The sequence below is a fragment of the Vespula vulgaris genome, chromosome 15 (genome assembly GCF_905475345.1).
Source record: "Vespula vulgaris chromosome 15, iyVesVulg1.1, whole genome shotgun sequence".
In the NCBI taxonomy this organism is placed as follows: Eukaryota; Metazoa; Arthropoda; class Insecta; order Hymenoptera; family Vespidae; genus Vespula; species Vespula vulgaris.
In genome coordinates, this window is record NC_066600.1 from 2,847,501 (window position 1) to 2,866,932 (window position 19,432).

Below are 19,432 nucleotides of genomic sequence, written 5' to 3' on the forward strand. Positions count from 1 at the left end.
GCTCATTAAACGCCATACCATGCAGCGTGCCGCGTCTGCTCGTTCGCCATGTCCGCGTGACATCGTTAATGAAAAAGAAAATAAATAAAAAAAAAAGACAACAAGAAAATTAATAAAAAAAGAAACAGTAAGAAAGAGGGAGAGAGAGAGAGAGAGAGAAATAAAAGTAAAAACAAAACAAAAAGTCGTGGGAACGCGATATCAGTATTACGAAGGAAATAAAAATTCTACGTTTGACGCATCCTATGAAACTCGAGTAGGCGTTGTACTTTTCACTGGCAAATATGATACCTTAATACCACAGACGATTTCTTTTCTCATTCTACGTACATACATACGTTAGATGAAGTAATAGAAATTCATGATCTTTTCTCCAGGTGAAACTTTCAGAGACGCGTCACCGCGTCGTCCCGATTTTCTTAATATATCTTAACATCCGTAATAGAACGTAGTCGTTGTTGTCGTTGTTAATGAAATTAAACGATCCGATATAATGGATAAAAATCGATATAAAATTCGATTTTTCGATATAAGAATTTTGGTAGAAATGTTTTACAGAGAAAGAGAACTTTCTTCATTCAAATGAACGATCAACGGAAGTGCGTAATAACGAATAATTTTCATGAATTTCACTGGGCGTAACTCTTCGATAATACATTTTTAATTGGTGCAACGCGACGAGGTGGACCGGTGCATAAAGAGAACAGGCCATTTATCATATTCTCGCTTTCTTGTGTATGTAAGTGTCTCGCCGAAGTATTATATACTACTCGCTATTAAGCCCTTCCTACGGTTTAATTCGTGTCTTCGTGTGAACATCAACGTTACGATATTATATGTTGGTATATTCGGGAAAGCTGAACGCGTTATCGTCGATCTTGCACGCCATAGAATATCATATATCTATTACTCATCGCTTCAAAAAAGTTTTTCTTCGCAATTCATTTCTTTTCTTCTTTTACTTTTTCTATTTTCTTCTTTATTTTCTTTTTTCTTTTTCTTTTTTTTTTTTAATTTCTTGCACCTCCGACGAAACGACAATTCGTTGGTACGGTAATCAAAAGAACTAAAAGATTTCTCCTTTTTCTTTCGTTTCTCTTATGTGAAAAAAAAAAAAAATATTATGAAAATAATCGAGCGAGACGATGATAATTTGTCCGTACTGATCAGCTGCGATGGAAAATAAAGGATCATCGGGGATCTGGCAATCTGACATAATAATGAACGTCGTGGAAATTAGTATCGTCGTTTTGTGCCATGTCGAATTTGGGCCAACGAGCGAGCGAGAGAGCGAACGAACGAAGGAAGGAAGGAAGGAGTTTATACACGATACATCTCGGTAGTCATTTAACGGGCGAAATATTTATGACGATGATGATCGACCGGCCGCCTTTAAGGAAGGAGAGCCATCTTGAGAACTCGACAGGATTGCCGATGCTCGTACATAGTATATGTACAGGTGCTCGTCGCAACAGGCGGCTTTTACACGGCTAAGGTGTGCCACGCTCGACTTATGTCTCGGCCTGTTCGATCCAAAGCACACCTACCTTCAAGTTGGAGGGCTACGGCACGTGGACAACGTGTCCCTCCACCTCTACCTCCTTTCTTTTTCTCATTCTTGCTAGGTTGTTCGCTGCCTAAAGGAGACGCTTCAAGGCAGCTGGCGATATCCCGCGAAACCTACCAATTGCGCTCGCTTAACTCGAAGGTGTCTCGTTAAAATAATATTAAAAACAAAAAAAAAAGAAAGAAAGAAAGAATGAAAAGGATAAGATGAAATCGTCGCTTCTTCATATACATATGCATATATATATGTGTGTGTGTGCGTATGTATTATACAGTTGAAATTTCGAAATAGAATTTCTGCGATATTTCTTAACAATAAAAATCAATATTCCCTGGATCTTCCAAAGGATCTATTAAAGATTCGATTTAATTATCCCGTTAGCGTCGATATCAAAGATACGAGGACGAGGATATTTTTATTTTTCTTTCGCCAGCAGACATACGGGATTGGATGGCGCGATCCAAACGTCAATAATCCTGGCCGATATCGAGAGCCATCGACGAGGGACGAGTATTCGAGAGATCTCTACGCATGCGCGATCGCGCCGAATTCACGGATATCCTCGGTAACTGTGAATCTAGGCACGAGAAAGAGAAGCTCATTGAGTTATATATATATATGTGTGTGTATGTATGTAGATATATATATATATATACGTATAGATAAACCTATGCACATACATACATGTGTATCCATATAGACTCGCTCGACAAAGTGCTACCGAAAGTCGTTCGGCACGCATCCATCCCTGTCTCTCACACAACGTTCTCCGATTCGAGCCACGGTCCGAGCATTGCGGAACAGCGGAGGCAAAAGCGCAGTTGTGATGCCGTCGGTAAATGAGAGACAGAGATAGATAGAGAGAGAAAGAGAGAGAGAGAGAAAGAGAGATAAAGAGGGAGAGAGAGAAATAGGAAGAGAGAAGTAGAAAGAGAGATAGAGAGAAAAAGAGAGATAGATAGAGAGAAAGAGAATGAAAGAGTGAGAGAAGCAAGGGAGGAGGGATTCCCTCGGTGAAGGTGCCAGGAGAGGGATTCGATGGGAAGGCAACAGAAAGAGATAGACAAAAAGATAGAGAAACAGAAAGATAGAAAGGGAGAGAGAAAGAGAGAGGGGGAGGGGGAGGGAGAAAGAAGAGAGAGGGAGAAAAAGAGAGAGAGAGAGAGAGAGAGAGAGAGAGAGAGAGAGAGAGTGGGAAGAGGTGGAAATGGTAAGAGATAGAAGCGTGTGGGTGGCAGAAGCATAGGGTTGGTTAGAACGGGTGGATATATATCGCTATTGGGGGCACTATGTCGCAGCAGTGGCGTCGACGTGAACTGTCTCTCTTCCTCCTACACGTATATACATATATATACATACACACAGACAGATCTCTATATATCCTATATATTCGTCTCCGTCCATACCCTTTTCGCCAACGCATTCACCATCTCTCTCTATTTAGATGTCTATATACGTGATGCCTACATCACCTACCCCTTCTACTTCCATCTGTATATTTTCGTCCGATATATCTATTCGTTCGTTTTCGTCGCTCCTTCTTCCGTTCCATGCGAGGAAAAGGATAAGGGTAGTGTAGGTGGTGTAGGTGGTGGCGGGACGTAGGTTGGTGGTTGGTATAGTAGATATCTTGCGAGGGCGTCTGGTTGTCGGTCGCCAGCATGAGTCTCACCGAGTCTTCCAAGTGGTAGTAGTGGTGATGGTGGTGGTTGTTCCTACTACTACCTCTTTCTTCAAGTAGTTTCTTTCCTTGTTCTATCCTTACCCTTTCTCTCTCTCTCTCTCTCTCTCTCTCTCTTTCAATCTCTCTCTATTTCTATCTCTATCTCTATCTCTATCATCTCTTTTCTCTCTCTCTCTCTTTCTCTCCCTTTTACCTTTCTCCATCTTCGCACTGGAAGCGAAAAGACGCGGTACCGCTGGAGGTGGTAGTAATGCGTATGGTTGTTGGGTATCCTACAAAGGCGTCTTGTTGGCCGTCTCTCCGTTAGCGTCAACTCGGTCTCTTCTCTCTCTCTCTCTCTCTCCCCCTCCCTCTCCCTCTCTTTCTCTCTCTCTCTCTCTCCCTCTCGGCTTGTTCTTCGGCGACCCTCTCAATCCAATTCCTGTCTCGCTCTTTCTCTCTCTCTCTCTCTCTCTCTCTCCCCCTTTCTCTGTTTCTCTGTTTCTTTCTCTCTCATCTTCCCCCCTGATTCTCTTCACTTCAACCCCTCTCGATCTTCGGAGTGAGAAAAGGAGATGGTGAGCGGCAAAGTAAAGGGGATGGGGTGGTAGTAGTTTATGTAGGGTGGCAGTGGGTATAGTAGGTATCCTGCAAAGGCGTCTTGTTGGCCGCCTGGCTGATCAATACCCATCCAACCGACGACCCTCCGCCCGCGCCCTATGCCCACCGGGGCCGTGGACCGTGCCTACACCTCCGAGCAACCCCCTGACTCGCCACCACCGATTCCACCACCAAGATCCCTACACCACTACCACAGTACCATCAAAGCCCAACGTAGTAACGGCGCTAGCGGTGACACCCTTGCTATCCTACTCTGCTCCCTGCCGACACGCCGTTGACCCCTACGCAATTTACATCGCGGCCTCCATAAAATTAATTGAAATTTCCTCTCGCTGCTGTTACTTCTCTAGCTACACAACGGAGCCTAACTTTTTCTATTATTTTTTTTTCCTTTATCAAATCTATACGTATATATTATACATACATATGTATGTGTGTGTGTGTGTATGTATTATGTTTTCTACGACAATTTCCAAATTTTGGCTCCGTCGGTATCCGTCGGATCATCTTTGTTTAACGACATTAATCCTTCAGTTTGCGCTACTGATTTCTTCTTTGCTCTTCTAGTTTTACAGTTGACCGTTGCCGATGCAAATATTGCCTTTTAATTTTCCATTGAATTTCAATACGAATATCGAAACAAATACATCGTTATTCTTTCTTCTTTTCTTCTTTCTTTTTTTCTTTTTTTTTTTTTTTTACATAACTTTGAAATAGTCGAGATTTATCATCGATCCTAATATATATTGACCATAGATCATTACTTTATTATATCAGATATAAAAGATGTTCATATTTGAACTTCCATGGAGAAGTCGAAAACGTGCTCGCGTTCCTTCGACGATTTAAGGCAAGATGTTCGCTGTCGGGTTGATGTTGGTGGGGTTGGAAGAGGTAGTGGGAGGATGAGAATGTGAGAGTATCTTTCTCTCTTTCTCTCCCCCTCTATCTCTCTCTCTCTCTCTCTCTCTTTCTCTCTCTCTCTTTCTCTCTGTGTGCGCCAAAAGGTAGAGCCAAGTTTTGTGGCAGGTGCCAGCGTAACGGTGGCACGCGCAGGCTCTTTCGCACCAACGCGACTACTCTACAAAGCTCATCCCCACCTCACCCTCTATCACTCTTTCTCTTTTTACTATCCCCACCATTCCTTCTATGTTCGCGGACTCTCTTCTCAACGCACTGGTCTCACCTTCCTCGTCCTTGTCTGTCGGCAGCTCCCTACTTCGATCTTCTCTCTTTTTCTCTTTCTTATCATTCTTTGTCCTTTCTCTCTTTCTCTTTCTCTCTTTCTCTTTTCGGCGGCTGCATCAGTCTCGATCTCAGATGGCCGAACTCTGAGACAGGTGCCGGGAACTATTATGACCACCTTACCCGTTCTCCACGCCCGAAAGCAACCCAGACGCGTGTGTGAAGGGAGAAAGAAAGAGATGGGAACAGACACACGCGCCACATTTTCGCGCTTCTTTCACTTTATTTCTATCCGTCGCGCGCGACCAAGAACAGGTGGCCACTGTCGAGACACTCGAATCGGTTGGATCCACTCCTGCACCCGCATCGTTACACTTAACAATTTTTTCTTACTTTGCATGGTTCCATTTCTTATGTATGTGTATATATATTCATACATATATATACATACATACATATATATATGTACGTATGTATACACGTATGTAGATATCTGTATATTTAAGGAGAAAAATGTATGAAAATGTTTGATGGTTTAGTGGGAAAATCAGACGAATCCTTTTTCGTAATTGATTAGACATACGTTGATACATAGACGCACGCGCGTAAAGATAAGCGAAGAGAATGATGTCGAGAGAGTCGGTGAAATTTTGTGAGAGCGCGTGCGGCTGTTAAAACCGCCAAACCCACGTGTACACACGTGCGGCTCCCGCGTACAGGAGCGAGAAGAAAGTGTGCTCGCGGTTGCACCGGTTGTTGCACAGACTGCTCCACAAAACCACGGATCCCACCGCAGCCTCGGCTTGATCGAAAGTCGAATCGCCGACTCGTTCTCCTCTCGCCGACATACACCGGTCACCTCCTGAAAGATTAATCGTCCGATCTCTTATCGATCGGATGAGCCTCTAGAAGATTTTTATGATCTTTCGATATAACGAAATCGAATATAAATGCATAAGGGGTCATGCAACAAACCGTTCTTGGATAGTTTAATGCGTTAGTTGATTGACGTGAATAAACTCTAGGCTGATACACTCGAAAGAGAAAACACTCGTGGAGAGATATAGGTATATCGCATGCTCCCCCGCACGTACAAATCGTTTGATCATACATAAAATAGTATACTATGTATCATTGTGTATATCTGCATGTTCGTGACACGTGAAGAATGTACTATATATTACAGATATATACCAATATGCGTTTCGATCTTTTCGCAATGATTCAAATCGGACATGTTGAATGCAAACCCGAATGATTTAGAACGTTCGATGACCAGTGGAATTCAGTGGAATAACAGCTGCGTAAATGCACGTAGATATCGAGGATGAGAATGAGAAGGACGAGGAGGAAGAAGAGTTGGAGGTGGTCGTATTAGCGGGTGGATATCGGTTTGTTGGCATTATCCTGTAATACATTAATGACGTGTCAAGTCAGCGCATGACAACGCGGCCACCCTCTCGTGGCGCAGCGCAGCTGAGCTCCGTCGATGCTCTTGCCTCTCACTCGCGTCGATATATTTCTCTCTCTCTCTCTCTCTCTCTCTTTTACGCGCTTGCTCCATCCTATGCCTGCCTCCCACTCACCCTCGCTCACTCACTCGGTCTATCTCTCTCTCTCTCTCTCTCTCTTTCTCTTCGAACTCTCTGCTACTGGCTCGAGCCTCTGTGAGGAGATCAATAGGGTTCCTACACCCCGTTCCTCCACCGACACGCTAGAGGAGGACAAAGGTACTCACCCTGATGTTCCACTCGCGTTCCTGTCTGTTTTCTATATACATATCTACGTATATATTTATGGACACGAGCGAGTCCGTATATAAGATACATAAAACCATAGACGACGTACATGTACATATACATGTATGTCTTTAATGTATATTATAAATGTTCTTGATCAGTAGATATATATATATATATATACACATACATACATACATACATATATTATGTAACATGTATGCAATATGTACCTTTACGTATCTTGATAGAACTCTCTCAAAGGAACGATAGCCGAGTGATATCGTCAAGAAGATTCGGGACTACGGTATAATCGGTACTGTTAATGTATAAGCCGCATCAAACGAAATCTATGTCATTTAAATGGCGTGCATAGATGTATCTAGTACTGCATACGTGCAACTCGATAGAACGTCTCACGTTTCGCTGCTTAAAGTGAAACGGCGAATGGTAAGTGCACATGTCTGCTGCTCTACGTATGTGTACACATGGAACTATAGACTTAGTCGGACTTTCGTAGACTCCGCGATACGATTGCGTGATACGCACGTGCTGCTTACTTTCTAGAGGCGATCCATCATCTCGTCCGTTGACGGCTACTCGGCACGGCTCTTTACTCACGCTAATTTTGCATATGATCTTTCGTGAATGTTAAACCGTCGCTTTTCCATCCTATAAGAAAGCAAGAAATGCCTTTCGATGAATCCTTCATCCGCAAACTTATTTTTACGAAAAGAATGATTATTCGGCGATCTTTAACATTTATCTCCGTGTATGCAGCAAGCTTTACCTGGTGTATTTATCACATTTGATCGCTCCCAATAAAATCGTATCTATAATAACATCTATTATCGATAGCAAATCGTTGCAATCAAAAATCGGTCGAGTTTGAGTTCGATCGAGAATCGATAAAACAAATACGATAATTCGGATTCCTTTAAGGAATGATTAATATTATTACTGCTGTTGTTCTACCAAGCAAATACTAACTCCGTGACAAGAGTTGTATATAATGGAGGTTGATCGGCAACGAGAGAGGTCGCGCGTGTCCTCGATCAGACCCGTATACAAGGATAATCGCACGTGAAATACCCGTGTGAACGTGTTCTCAACATGGACAGGCTACACGTGTCTATTAGCGACCCCTTTCACACTTTAATTCAACGTACGAGGACACTTTTCACGATCGTACACTCGTTTTACTTCGAAGTAACGGTCTCAGATCCAAATAAGAAAAATTATTTCTTTGATTTTTCGATCAGACCAATCGTTCCGACGATGTCCAACTACGATTGGGAGTTTTGCGAGAGGTTCGTCATTTCTATTTCTTTTACCCCTTTTCACTTAAAGTATCTTACCCTTCCTCTCTCTCTCTCTCTCCCTCTTTCTCTCTTGCTACGATCATATACATACATACATAAATACGTATACATATATATTTAAAGTGTCACGAACTCGAAGGCGCAAGCGCACACCGTTACAGCCGCTTACAGCCGTTGTTGGCCAACAGGCTGTTCCGGGCTTTGCACCAACCGTGTTACCAAACCGCTTATGTATGTATATCCTATGTACTGTATGTTTTCTCGCACACACCCAGTCTTTTTCTGTACGAAAGGAAAAGAGAAAAAGAGATGGACGGGTCAGTGTGAACGTAAGTACACGCTCGCGCACATCTTTAACGCCATTCTCCGCCGCAGTGATAATCAGTGTGGCGGAACTCTGAGCCGGTGCATCGAAGGAATCCGTTCGTACGTGACTCAAGAATTCCCAATCTTCTTTCTTTTCACCACCTCCCTGTCTTTCTATTTTCTCTGCTAGTCTGGCTTTTTATATTTCTTTCGCTCCTTCTTCCTTTCCTCCTTTCTTTCACTTTTTTCTTCCACTCAATCGCCTTCCATCGTATCACCGGTCGCCCTCGACGACTTTACGTCTATACTTTTTATGGCCGGTAAGCCAGGGATCCGGTTTACCGAAGGTCGTTAATGAGATGAACGTTAGTTTCTGATCTGGAAAAGAGAGACTGGTAGTCGATGAAGTTTCGTGTTTTCGTAAATTATTGTAGATCTAGCCTCGAGGTAATACCCTCGTCCTTTAACGTACCTATCTTTCATCGTCCCGATTTAATAATTAACCTTAGATTAATCTAACGAATAAAGGTATTAACGTTGGATTTTAACGTCGAAATTTTAACCAACAATTCCGAAACAACACATTTCGTTGACTACTGATCTAATAACGTGGGTAATGAAATTATGTAATTATTCTACACTCGCGTTATTACAGGAGTAGAGTATTCGCCCTTTCCTAGCTAGCGAGTATGCTCGCAAATACGTTGAAACGGTGAATATCGCTCGATGATTCTTCATTTATCGCCGTTGGGAGAACCAATGACGATGCTGTTCATTAAAAATATCGATCGCATCGATTGTTAGTAAGCGTTGCGTCCTTTATTAATTACATTATTACATGGATATCATATACATGGATATTATATATATATATATACATAGTATAAGCATTTTGATTATTCAAAAACGTACACCGAACATCGTCCCACTTTTAATCAATCTATGCGAACGTCATTGGGATTATTGGCCTGGTTGTTTGATCCATGGCATCGTGGTCAGTTTTTACAGCACTGCAAATCGTGATTGGCGCGAGCCGTTCGAAACGTGGCTCCCACCGGCAGTATGTTTTTCATTATCGCCGATCGATAAGCAACGGAGATCGTGATGAATTATTCATCGGGCCGTATTAATTTGAACGCGTCACGGTCATCGACGAAGGTGTTCATCGTCGAATTAACTTGCCGGTGGACCGATCGGCCCGACTCGAGGAAGTCGATCCTTGATAAACTATACTTCCTTCCGTCTCGTCTCACGTGGGCACGTTCTCTGTTTGGTCCCTCGATTTAATTCGATTACACTTATGTCATGACACTGTCGAATCTCGACGAACGAACGAGCTCGACCACATAATGCTTCTATTTGTTGAGAGAGTACACGGACGCTCGCGATCACCTCCCCATATCCTTCCTTTCCTATCCAAACTTACGTCACTTCCGGTTTTAGTAACTCCTCGTAATTTTAATCGATCAACGATCTTATTTACCGAAGTTCGTGTTCCCAAGGATTTTTGGTCTAACGATACAATCGGTGGCTTTTCATCGACTAGCTAAAAGAATGCTCATTAACGAAGTTGTCGAATAAGAAGCGATGTGTGAATTTAACGATCGTTCCTCGTTGAAGCGATGCTAACGACGACGGGAAGTGTGAAGTATTTATGCATGTGTATGTGTGTGTGTGGCTGTGTAGAGATGTATGTCCGTCTATATGCGCAGGTTTGTGTGTTTTCATCGAGTACTCTGAAAACACGTGTCCTTCGTATACTTATTCGGTATATCCGTAGTTATCGTCGTGAGAATATTTGGCATGGCTATGTACGTGGATGGCCAAGAAGAACAAAAACGATGAAAACAAAGTTAAAGTTGATAAGTTGATACAAAAAAAGAAAAAGATGTACGTATAAATAGGTAAAATAGGTAATGCAACTTTAATTTGTTACGTCGGACAATGGTCCTGATTTTTGACTAAGTAATACCAATGTGAAATAATGCCAGTTCACCCTGTATATATGCAAGGACGCACACACATGCGTATATATATTTTTTCGTCTACCTCATAGCGCGTGCATTGTCCGTGCAGTGTCATATTGGCGCCTGCGTAGAAGGGTCAATATTATTTTCGGCTGTCCATCGGACCTGCACGTGAAACAATTACGATCGATAAATCGGAAAACCGGGGACGTGAACTAGCTGCCGGCGACGTATTATCTTTTTTTTTTTTACATTTTTTCTTTTTACTTTTTTCTTTTTTTTTATTATTCCTTTTTTTTGTTTTTCGAAAGACCGATAGCGAAATTTATTTTCCATCGGGCGCTCGTGCTTTCCTTTTTTTTCTCTTTTTCCTTCATTTTTTTTCTCTCACTTGCATGCTTTTATTTATTTGCATGGAGGAGAATTCGTTGACAGACTTTTGCAGTACACTCTCGCAACTCTGGTAACGTTGTGATTTTTCGACCAAAAGATTGATACGGACTTTAGGATATCGTTATTATTTCTTGTTTCGAGAAATTCGTGAGCGAGCATATATGCCGATTATTCGGTGTTAACGAGGAACACGTGTTTATTGCTAAAATTAGTATAACGCTGAGGCGCCTCCAGTGTCAAAAAAGGAACTAAAGTAAGATAAAATGAAAGGAAGTGGAGGATGATGCTTTAGAGCTGTCAAAGATAGCAACAAATTTTAACTTTCGATGTAGTTTATGGTAGGCCTATATAATGAATCAGGAATGCTATTTAAGATGGTTTAACACGTAGAGAAGACAGAGAGAAGAGGAAGTGCTGCGTTGAAAGGTTCCAATACGTAAGGAGGAGAAGGAGGAGGAGGAGGAGGAAGGGTTCCTTCACGAGGAACGTGTGGCCTTGCGCTATAAACGAGTCTCGGGATTGAAAAGAGTAGGAAAAGAGAAAAAGCGAGCAATGAGGGCCGATGATGATGATGATGATGATGATGAGGAGGAGGAGGAGGAGGATAAGGAGGATGAGGAGGAAGAGGAGGAGTAGGTGGAGGAGAGGGTAAAGCTTTATGGCGTATATCTAATAATAACGCAAATACGATCATGCTTCCAGCATGGCCATTGAGCCGATTGCTCTTTCTGCCTATTAATCCATGTCGCGAGGCTCCATTTCAGGATGGCCGTAAATACAGGTGCGTCTTATGCCTCAAGCTGCTAGGCTGGTATCGTCGATCGAAGGATTGTTGGACCTTCGAGCACCTATCTACTCGCTAGGATCTTCATATTATATATATATGTGTGTGTGTATGTGTGTGTGTATGTATATTGGAATTCGCAAGGCTTATACGAATGTCAGTATTCTTAAATTTGATATACCAACGAAATTGTCAACCGTGGCATATATAACAAAGAGGAAACCAAACCAAGTTTAGTCGAGTCGACTCGGCATATTATAGTCAGTCTACAGTAAGAAAAATAATGAACTAGCCAGGTCACTATGGCGACATTATCCCGTTAGGCCTGAAAGTATATTTCCTACTTGTTGCGGCAATGACTGGGCTATGATATATCCATGACGAGGAACCTCTTTATCCGTTTCTACTCTTATCCCTATTCTTTTTCTTCCTTATTCGTCTCTAAGTACACATCTAACTCCAATACATCTAAATCTCCACCTTTCAAAGATTCGCGAATCATCATCGTCGTCGTCGTCGTCGTCGTCGTCATTGTCGTTTCCCAATCCGCCATTTCTTCTCTTTTCAAGCGCGCTCTCCTTTCGGATAGCCGAGCGTGCCGAAGCTTTTTTCCTCAAGTTTTACGGTGTTTATACCCAGCCTTCTGTTATTCTGGGACGCGAACGTCTTAACGGAAGGTGACGGCCGGAATTGCTTTTTTCTTTTTCCTCGTAAACGCGCGCGCGCAAGCGACGTATTTTACTGGAGTGTTATATGCGTGTGTCCGTGCGCGCGCGTCTCTACATTATAGAATTTATACGTAGTAACCGAAAATACTCTTCTTCATTTAACACTCTTAAAGAAGAAAAGAGAGAAAAAATTCATCATTAGAGATCTCTATATCGGAAGCAACTAAATATGTACACAAGGATTATGATTAAGGATTCCTCGGAAACATAGAAAATTCTAAACGCGATCTTCCGTTCTTAACTTCCTCGAAAGGCATCGTTCAGTCATCTTTACGCTCTCTTTGAAAAATCCCTTAAATAGCCTGACCGCTGAAAAAAGGGGAAGAGAAGAAGTAACATCTCTTCGGCAAGGCTCACTCTCGTTGCTTGGAAATGTATTCCTGTTTTCACCACAAGGCACCCTTAAATAGGAAGACATTTCCAACAGTGGGTGGAGTGTATTTTCAGAGAGGACTTGTATCCCTGTTCGAAGGGTACCCTAAATTATCCGGCTTTAACACTCGGATTCCCAAATTAGCAGGGCTTCCTTGCACAACGCGAGAAAAAAGGGGAAGAAACGGAAGAAAAGAGAAACAGAGAGAGAGAGAGAGAGAGAAACGAAGATCCTTCTTCAAGTCTTTAGACATTTTCCTACCTGCATCTCTTGTTCGTACTAGCAGCACGGTGACAAACAATAACACTGACGAACTTTCGACCATAAGGCTGACGAAATGTCTTTTCAGTTATTCGCAATGCCGATAACAAATCTTTTAACGTTTCTAATCCTCTTTAGACCGTCTTAAGCCTCCAAAAGTCCGTTCGAAGACTTCTTTCGTACGGAATAAATTGTGACGTTCTGTTTCTACTTTGACGCTTACAAACAACATTGATAAGAGAAACGATAATATATATTTATGAGTGTTACGTCATTATTGCAATAACTACTTTACCGACGTAGTCAGAGAAAATGGAATCGCCATTGTTGATTCGTTTACTCGCGACATCTTTGCGGAAGCGCGAAGAAAGCGCGTGTATTCGAAGTCGCGAAACTCATTACAAGCAAACGACAATAAATGCGGATAGAAAAGATAATAGAAAAGAGGATGGATGAACGAAGGAGAATGGGTGAAAGCTAAATCGTTATTTGTCGTATGTCCTATTTATCATAAATTTATAAACGTGCGAAGTCTCATTTACCAACAAATAGATCTTTGTTATTCCTGAGAAAGAGAGAGAGAGAAGAAAGTGTATGCATTCTTTAGTTAGACTGGATTATTCTTTTATAAGTTTCTTGTCTTAGCTTTGTTTCTTTGCTTGTTCTCACTCGTAACGTCGACAGCTGTGTGTTTTTACCGGCAACTCGGACGCGCGCGAGAGCGTGCGCGCGTGCCTTCCTCTACGCGCCAAACAATAAAGAAGAAGAAAGACGCTTGGGAGGCTTATAGCATGGCATAATGGACGGGCGACCGAATACTATCCGACTCTACTCTACCACTTTATCCGTTCGTTCGTGGCACGCTCTCCGGACTATCCGCACATCTGGTCAACGCTCTCTCCTCGGCTATTCGTAGTCGCCCACAGTCACTACTCGTTGCTACTACTACCTACCGAGTGATCCACCCCTCTAGCGATGGCTATGAACCACTCTCGATAACGAAGAAATTCTTTTTCTTCCTTTTCTCTTTTTCTTTTTAATTCTCTTTCCTCAACACGATCAATAATTCGTTTATCTACGTAATAACGAATAACGTTTCCTTAAATCGTCGTTTATACGTTGAAAACCAATGAAACGATGATACCGAAACGAGATTAGAATGTAAAATTGACGATAAACCGCAGGTTTCTCAAACGATAGGTTCGTTCGTACGCGTCACTAAATGACAATGTAGTTGGGCACGCTTGAAAATCGAATATGGATGCCTGCCTATTCTGGCTGCAGGGCGAATCAATAGTACTTCACGCACCGAGCATCATCGCTCTCTGAAATAATACACAAATCAATGCTACACTTACGCCATACCGAAACGATCATTATTTCTCAGGAATACGTGAATTCTAATAAATATATGTGTATTTAGTAAAAACGATCGGTAGTCCGTTAAATTTATCTAATATGGACATGCTTCGTTATTAGATATATATATATATGTATATATTTTTTTTTATTAACAAATGCGTATGGAATCCGCAAAAAGATTTATTACGAATATAACTTCCTAATCGAAGTCTCGCGTATACGCTAGTGCGTCTCGGATGCATCTCCCTTCACCTCCCTATTGTCAGAGTATCGTCAAAAGAACAGAGAGCAGCGTCGTGCCGTCGGCGTCGTCGGCAGCCCCTGTTGTCGTCTAGGCTCCTTCGACACCGACGTCGTCTACGTTCAAGATATCGAACGTCACTCCACTCTCTGCGCGGCCATTTCGAAGAAATATGGGGCAAGGCCGGCACCTTGGTCCAAGAAGGGCGCATGTCTACTCGGCAAACTCTATTACTCCGGCTATACATAGTTAACCCATGACTGTGCACCTATCCCATATATGTATGTATGTATGTATGTATGTATGCACCACAGAGTCTAAGTACCTATCTATTTCTACGTTAAGAGAGTAGTCTATCTTCGACGACAATGAAAGAAAGGAAGAAAGGAAGAGAAAGAAAAACGAGGAAAGGAAATGGAGACGTATATACGTCCAAATCAATTCTTTTTCATTCTTACTTTGTTTAAGAAAATTCTTGAGAGTAGTATTCTGTTCAAGTTGACGCGCGTTCGTTCCAAATAAAAAGAGAGAGAGAGAAAGAAAGAGAAAGAGAATGTGAAAAGGAAGGGAAAGCCCGCGTAAAAGTTTAAAACGTGTCAGGCCCGCGAAAAGAAAGCGCGCAGCTTATTGGCCGGATCACGAAAATGGCGTGTATTTAAATTTTCACTAGAGCAAAACGAGAATGGGGAAAATAAATATCAAGAGGAATAGGAGCAGATCGGTAAATAGAGAGAGAGAGAGAGAGAGAGACAGACAGAAAAAGAAAGAGAAAGAGAGAAAAATAAAGAGAGAAAAGAATCGAGGGAGGGCGCGAAGAAGACGAGCTTACACCTACGCGCGTAATACATCGCGATCACAAGACGGTATCGAATATTAAAGCAATAAAGGGCGGTTAAGAAGAGGTGGTGGTGGATATATTGTCGAAGGAGTAGAGGAGGAGGTGATGGAGAAGGAGGTGGAAGGGGTGGTAGTGGTGGAGGATGATGAGGAGGAGGAGGAGGAGGAGGAGAAGGAGCGTTACAGATGGTCGAGGACACTTGGCAACGTCGCTGACGCGCGGGGACGAAGCCAGTTCGGGCCTTGATCATGGTGGCGCTTCATGCGAAGGGGGAAGGAAGCTGCATCGGCAGCGCCTCCATATAGTCATCTCTTTCTTTCTTCCTTTCTTTCTTTCTTTCTTTCTTTCTTTCTTTCTTTCTTTCTTTCTGTCTTTCTTTCTTTCTTTCTCTTTCTCTCGTTTCTCTCTATCTCTCTCTCTCTCTTTCTCTCTCTCACTGTCGAACACGAACTCTTCCACGTAGGGAGGAAGAGCAGGAAGGTAGGGGCAAGGATGCCCGAGCCAAGCAAAAGAGAGATAGAGACTTGGTGATCGAAGGGGCATGAGGAGAGGCGCAGCAACACGAGTACTGAGAGAGTACTACGAGCAGCTCGACTCGTACGCTCGTGATCTCTCTAGCGGGTGTCCCGGATTGATCGACGCCGTTCCGCCTACCGGGTGGTCCTTTTCTTCACCTCGGAGATCACTCGATCCGAGATACGTCAAAATTCTACGTTAACTCGTAATTACCTCAAAAAGCTTATTCAAGCGCTTATTGCACCATGACGATCTCAATAATTTGCGAATATGAATTCCAAAATGATTTTACATGCATAGTCGAGAACAACTCGAGAGAGGATCGTTATTAAAAAGAAGTTATCCTTCGATCAAAGTATAATTTCAATTCTCTTGCTCTGTAATTAAAAAAAGAAAAAAAGAAAAGAAAACAAGGAAAAAGATAGAAGAAAAACGAGAATAAAATTCTCTCGAGCGTTCGAAAATCCGTGCGCGTTGAAGGTGCTGCTACCTAGGGAGAGACGCGGAAAGCGTGACGTTACGCTTATTTCCCGTGGCGGGAAAATGCTAGTTGAAATACCGGAAGAAGAAAGAGAACTGTCTGCCCTGTTATGATCTTCGCGCTTGAATCGTACAAAAAGTGGTCGTTGAGACGTTGACTGTTTGCAATGGTCTACCTTGCAACGATGCTAAAAAAAGTAATTGGTTAATAACATCCAAGCGTTCCTGTCAAGCACAAGAGATTATTACTGGTCTCCATCTATATAAATCGCGCGAGCGAGCGCGGGCATTTTCGAAAAAGTCATATCACGATATACCGGAATAAATCGTTTCTTTCGTTCCGTATACTCGCAGTTTTCTACATCTCGAAGACACGTCCTTCGTATTTAAGAGAACTCTCGTCTTATTTATTTAATTACATATCCATTTACGCATTACACGGGCATACTCCTCGATCACCTTTCGACGAGGTCAAGAGTACGTGCTCAAGCGCGAACGAACTCGTCGAATCGGTAAAAGAAAAGAATAAGAAAAAGAAAAAGAAGAAGAAGAAGAAGAAGAAGAAGAAGAAGGAGAAGAAGAAGAGGAAGAAATCTCAGGGGATCCTGAGGACGCCTCGTGTCTCGCGTTCCGTGTAAAAGCTTTTTACTCGGAGGTTACAAGGAGCTGGGCTGGTAGGGCGATCGCGGCTGTCCTTTCGGTTGAGAAAAACGGTTTCTTGGACAAAGGAAATCCCAAGCATCCTTTCTCTCTTTCTCTCTCCTTAGCCCCAGTATTCTCATCGAACCATTCGGTGAGTTTACGTGTCTCTATACTCGATGTGTGTGCGTGAGAGCAATAAAAATTTGGCCCTCGTTTGGCCTAAGGCAGAAGTGCGCAATCGAACGCTTAGGTACGGGCTAACGCAGGTAACGGCTTTAAGGAAGCTTTTTTAATTTCTCGTCCTTGCGAGCCACCCTGTGTGCATTGTGCACGATCAAACTATGTTAGGTTCCTAAGGAGGAGGCTAGGTAGAGCAGCGAGAGACGAGTGTGAGAGAGGAAGAGTGAGAAGAAAAAGAGAGAGAGAGAGAGAGAGAGAAGGGTAAAGGAGTGGTGCGCGCGCGCGCGCAAGGGAAGGCTTGCGTAGGGGTGGATCGCGGAGGTGGCAATGGTGGGGAGAAAAAGGGGAATCCAACGAGAGGGGAAGAGGTTAAAGGAGAGGGGATCAGGCGCGACGTCGATGAGAAGGTCACGCAACGTAGTCGCCACAGTATTTAAATAATGTATTATTTCTATCTGGGCGCCTCCGTGAGTATCCTACGGCGCATAGTCGAGGTGGGGAACGTGCCAGAGTCGATGGAGGAGAAGAAGAGAGCGTCTCTGAGATCCGCGGACTCGAATTCCACTGTGTGCTCTCCTCGCTCCCTCCTTGCTCCTTCTCTGGTGCCAAGGGGAAACGAAAGAAAGTGAGAGATATAAAACGATCGGAGAGAATCCAACGAAGAAAGAACACTCCTCTGGCTTATGGAAATAACTGGCTCGTTCTTGTTCCACGAATATTTTTAAGGATAACGTTTGAAATCCCAAAAAACGTTTTACTATCGATAAGTCTGATGGGAAAAACTCATATTGTAACAAGAAACGATCTTAGATACGATGCTATTTTCGTATTAGGAATTTACATGCGTACCTAGCTACGCATAGATAATGAGTAGTATTATGTTTCTCCTAGAAACTCATCCCTACTAGCAACGGTAGCAACAACAACGATAACGATAACGATAACAACAACGACAACAACAACAACAACAACAACAGCATCGATGACGACGACAGTGGCGTCGACACGATCGTGAGTCAGACATCGGTGATACACGTCTAAGGCAATCCATAGGGATTCTTTCTCCGTGACTCGCCGCTGTCGTTGTCGTCTTGGAGGCCTCGAGCGGGGGCAGTCCTCATCGTAGAAGCCGCTTAGAAATCAGTGTGCGATGCAGAAACGCGCGATTTGTAGGCAGACGGGCGCATAAGCGATCGCATAAGTGCTACTCGCGTACATGCATGCATACATACATACATACATACATACATGCGTACGTACATGCATACATGCGTACCTACTTAAATACATACATACATACATGCATGCATGCATGCATGCATACATTGCTCGCTCGCATGCACGTGAGAACACTGATCTTCCTGCCTTCTTCTTCGTTTCGTTGCGTTGTGTTGCCTTTTCTTGGTTGGTAGCCTCGCCACGGCTACCATCACGTCGCTGGTGGTCAACGAAGCTTCGCGATACGCAATACAACACGCTCTGGTCCTCGAACCTTCCATGATGCGAAAGGGGAAAGCGAGTCCAAGTGTTTCTAACTTCTTTCGGTTTACTCGTTTGCTTTCGCAAATAGTCTTAAGAAAGGGAAGAATCCTTTTTATCGGTTTGATCTAGTGAAATTAGTTTATCCAAACAGGATGATTTCGTAACGCATGTAACTGTTAAGTAGTTGGAAACTTGTAAAACGTAATTACTAATCGATAGAAGGAAATAACGAAAAGACGGTCGCGATAAGAGAGAGAGAGAAAGTAAACGCTCTAGATGTCCGAGGAGAGTGAAAGATACCGTCTGTGAGAGTTGGAGCTCTCCTTCGTGAGAGAGCCTAACCGAGCTAAACGTTCTCAAGGAAACAAAGTGGGAGCTCGTATTTCGCGGCTCACTACCTTATATTTTTCTCCCCGCGTGGATCCACTTGTCAGGCGTCCCCCCGAATCGAATCGTTCTTTATCCTTTCACTATGACGCATTGTCTCGCTATACTTAGGATGAAAGTTTAAGGAAAGGCGGTATTGAGTCGACTGTACATTCTAATGTAATAACTTCCGGTATTTCGATCACCCGCAGTGTTCCATCAACGACAACAAGTACCTTGGCTTAGAAACGACACTACACACCGTGCTGATACGTAGAGCCAAGACTACGTCGCGCAGTTATCTAAACGTTATCTAGATAATCGATTTCGCCATCTGCAAACACTAGTGTTAACATTGATTGCGGAGGGTGATCAATACCCCGAGTAGAGAGGTACGGCTATCACTCGTGCCATAA

At 43.0% G+C, this 19,432-nt stretch overlaps 2 protein-coding genes across 2 annotated transcripts in view; one reads left to right on the forward strand and one right to left on the reverse strand.

Moving 5' to 3' along the window:
* The window catches only part of LOC127069451 (chorion peroxidase), a 60,064-nt gene that overhangs the window by 39,833 nt on the left and 799 nt on the right, over positions 1–19,432 (reverse strand). The window lies entirely within an intron of this gene.
* LOC127069449 (zinc finger MIZ domain-containing protein 1) overlaps positions 1–19,432 on the forward strand; it is an 85,490-nt gene that overhangs the window by 14,186 nt on the left and 51,872 nt on the right. The gene's annotated exons all lie outside the window — the stretch shown is intronic.